The sequence below is a fragment of the Rhinopithecus roxellana genome, chromosome 5, assembly GCF_007565055.1.
Source record: "Rhinopithecus roxellana isolate Shanxi Qingling chromosome 5, ASM756505v1, whole genome shotgun sequence".
NCBI lineage: Eukaryota > Metazoa > Chordata > Mammalia > Primates > Cercopithecidae > Rhinopithecus > Rhinopithecus roxellana.
In genome coordinates this window covers 126,179,567-126,183,579 of record NC_044553.1, presented here as the reverse complement: position 1 = coordinate 126,183,579, position 4,013 = coordinate 126,179,567, and positions in this window count along the sequence as shown.

Sequence of the window (4,013 nt, the reverse complement as noted above, 5' to 3'; positions counted from 1 at the left end):
AAATGGAATATAATCATGAAAGAGAGGAAGATGATTTTAAAAAAAGTCAAATGTTGATTGGTTGTGTAAAAGTTTTGTCATATAAATGTATGGGGAGCTTCCAGTTAGCATACATAGACACATGTGTCCATGGCTAAGACCTGCTTATATTTTGCTTTATAGATGTAGTCATAGCATGTTGTTAATTGCCTCATGTAAATAAAAAGGCTATTAAGTTTTCCAGTAATATTTATTAATCTGTATGTGTTTTAAAATAAAATAGCTTATTTCTAGCTGAACATTTGTTGATTTTTTTTTTCCCTTTACTTGAAATTCTCATGTAGTCTCAGGTTCCAGGTCATCCCAGTTCCTCACATTTTTCCTATCCTCTTTTTAGAAATGAGTAGCCTAGGGTGGATGCAGTGGCTCATGACTGTAATCCCAGCACTTTGAGGGACTGAGGTGGGTGGATCACTTGAGGCCAGGAGTTTGAGACCAACCTGCTCAACATGGTAAAACCCCATCTCTACTAAAAAATACAAAAATTAGCCAGGCATGGTGGTACACGCCTGTAGTGCCAGCTACTCAGTAGGCTGAAGCAGAAGGATCACTTGAACTTGGGAGGTAGAGGTTGCAGTGAGCCAAGATCACAGCACTGCACTCCAGCCTGGACAACAGAGTGAGACTCCATCTCAAAAAGAAAAAACCAGAAATGACTAGCCTCTAGATCTCTGTAACAATGTAGAAAATGTCTACCTGTGGCCAGGTGCGGTGGCTCACGTCTGTAATCCCAGCACTTTGGGAGGCCGAGGCGGGCGGATCACCTGAGGTCGGGAGTTCGAGAGTAGCCTGACCAACATGGAGAAACCTCGTCTCAGCTAAAAATACAAAATTAGCCGGGGGTGGTGGTACATGCCTGTAATCCCAGTTACTCGGAAGGCTGAGGCAGGAGAGAGGCGGAGGTTGCAGTGAGCCGAGATCGCACCACTGCACTCCAGCCTGGGCAACAAGAGCAAAACGCCATCTCCAAAAAACAAAAACAAAAACAAAACAGGCCAAGTGTGGTGGCCCACGCCTGTAATCCCCGCACTTTGGGCGGCTGAGGCGGGCAGATCACAAGGTCGGGAGTCTGAGACCAGCCTGGCCAACACGGTGAAACCCCGTCTCTACTAAAAATACAAAACTTAGCTTGGTGTGGTGGTGTGTGCCTATAATCCCAGCTACTCTGGAGGCTGAAGCAGGAGAATCACTTAAACCCGGGAGGTGGAGGTTGCAGAGAGCCGAGATCGCACCACTGCACTCTAGCCTGGACGACAGGAGCGAAACTCCGTCTTGGAAAAAAAAAAGAAAACGTCTACCCCCCTACCTTTGGGAGCAAATCCATGATGTGTGCAGAAATTCCCTATCCTGCGACTATCTGTTGATCCAATGAAGTGATAGTATTGAATAAACCAGCTCTATTTTAATATGTTAATAACTTTGACATGTTTTTGAGTTGTATAACATTATTTTACATTTTTAGCCCATAGAAAACGAGACAATCATAACACATTTTCATACTTCAAGCATCATTAGAAATCTTGTTGCTAGTCTTTAGTGTCCTACAATTTTCTTTGTTGATTTTTTTTTTTTTTTTTTTTTTTTTTTTTTTTTTTAAGAGACAGGGCCTCACTCCCTCAGTCATAGCTCACTGCAGCCTCGAACTCCTGGGCTCAAGTGACCCTCCAGCGTCAGCCTCCCTAGTAGCTAGGACTGCAGGCCTGTGCCTGCACACCTGGGTAATTTTTTAATTTGTTTGTAGAGACAGGATCTAGTTATGTTGCTCACGCTGGTGTCCTATAAGTTATTTTATCAAATGAGAAAAAATGAGTAAGATTTTTTTCTTAGTCTCTATCCCAAAAGATTTAATTATTCACATTTTCATCAAAGTGTACTTATAAAGAAATCCAAGAGAATAAACGTTTTATGAAATCACCAAACGCATCTATGGATAATTCTTTCCAGATAGATTTTTGGGGCTGTGAAGTGTATTAATGCCAAATTCTGCCATCATTGAACAAAAGCTTGGGTTGGTTGGTTACTACTATAGAGTAGCTTGTGCTAGCTGCTAGCCAAGCCTTCCCTGCCAGGCACTTGTCTTACAATTTCTGTGTTGCTTCGTTACGTCCGTCCCATCCATCTGATGACCCTTCGTTTTGACATTGTCAGCATGTTTGTTGTAGTATTTGTCACACTTACTTGTTCACCATTAGGTTGAACCTCACATGATAGTTTTAAAAAGGTTCTTAGGCAGGGCAGGGTGGCTCACGCCTATAATCCCAGTACTTTAGGAGGCTGAGGTGGGTGGATCACAAGGTCAGGAGTTCAAGATCAGCCTGGCCAACATGGTGACACCCCGTCTCTACTAAAAATACAAAAATTAGCTGAGCGTGGTGGCGGGCGCCTGTGGTTCCAGCTATGCAGGAGGCTGAGGCAGAAGAATCGCTTGAACCCGGGAGGTGGAGCTTGCAGTGAGCCGAGATTGTGTCACTGCACTTCAGCCTGGGTGACAGGGCGAGACTCTGTCTCAAAAAAAAAAAATAAAAATAAAAAGATTTTTAGTTGGAGAGGTGAGGCACAGACAAGAAACAGATATAAAAGATCTAGGTACCTTGGCGGCCAGGCACGGTGGCTCAGGCCTGTAATCCCAGCACTTTGGATCACCTGAGGTCGGGGGTTCAAGACCAGCCTGGCCAACATGGAGAAACCCCGTCTCTATTAAAAATAAATAATTAGCTGGGCGTGGTGGCGCATGCCTGTAATCCCAGCTATTCCGGAGGTTGAGGCAGGAGAATCGCTTGAACGCGGGAGGCGGAGGTTGCAGTGAGCCGAGATCGTGACATTGCACTCCAGCCTGGGCAAAAAGAGCAAAACTCCATCTAAAAAAAAAAAAAAAAGATCTAGGAACGTCTCTGTTACCAGTTCAAAGAGGACAGGATTCATTCCAGCCGAGGACATGAGAAAGAGTTAGCAGTGGAACTAATGGTGGCGAGCAGGAGAGTGGTGGTGCGGACAGTGTAACAAACACAGTGAGTCTGTAAAAGTCACTGAGAGAATGGAGCAGAGGGTGGAGAGACGGTCAGCCCAGGTTGCTCATCTGTAAGACCGAATCTGTTTTATTTTTGACAAAGACTTTTGGGGGATCGCAGCATCTTCTCCTTCCCTTAATCTGGCATACTTACTGTGTTAGTTTTTTCTTACGGCTCCTCACAAGTTACATACCTTGTAGCTTTAAACAGCACACACGTATCATCTTACGGTTCTGGAGGTTAGAAGTTCCACCCAGGCTTTACTGGGCTAAATCAAGGTGCAGACAGGATTGCGTCCGCCTGGAGGCTCCTGGGGAGAGCCTCATCTCTGCCCTTTCGGTTTCCACAGGCCGCCTTTGTATCATGCCTCGTGGCTCCTTCCTCATCTTTGAAGCCAGCAGTGTCACCTCTCTTTTACCGCTCGTCCATCACCATAGCTTACTCTCTGACTCTGACCCTCCTGTCACCCTCTTGGAAGGACCTTCATGACTGCTTTGGACCCACATGGACAATCCAGGGTCAGCTCCCTCTCAAGATCCTCAGTCGCATCTGCAGAGCCCCTTTGGCCGTGTCAGGCGGCATAGTCACAGGTTTCAACGGTGAGGACGTGGATATCTTTGGGCATTCTGCTGACCACATCCACTTACCATTTTACCAAGTGAGGCAGTTCATAAAAGCCAACTCCTGGCTTTTAATCACTGTCCTACTGTTCTACCTCAATTCACCTTGAGTTATTCCTGTATTTTTTCAGAAAGTTTCTCCCTGCTTACCCCCAACAAATGTTTTGGAAAATGCCCTACTACATTTGTAGGTCATTGATGGCCGTGAATAAACTAAATAAGAGTAACTGAAAAGTTTTTATGTGATACAAATGCTTTAAAATGACAGGGAGTAACTGAAAAGTTTTTATGTGATACAAATGCTTTAAAATGACAGGGAGTAACTGAAAAGTTTTTATGTGATACA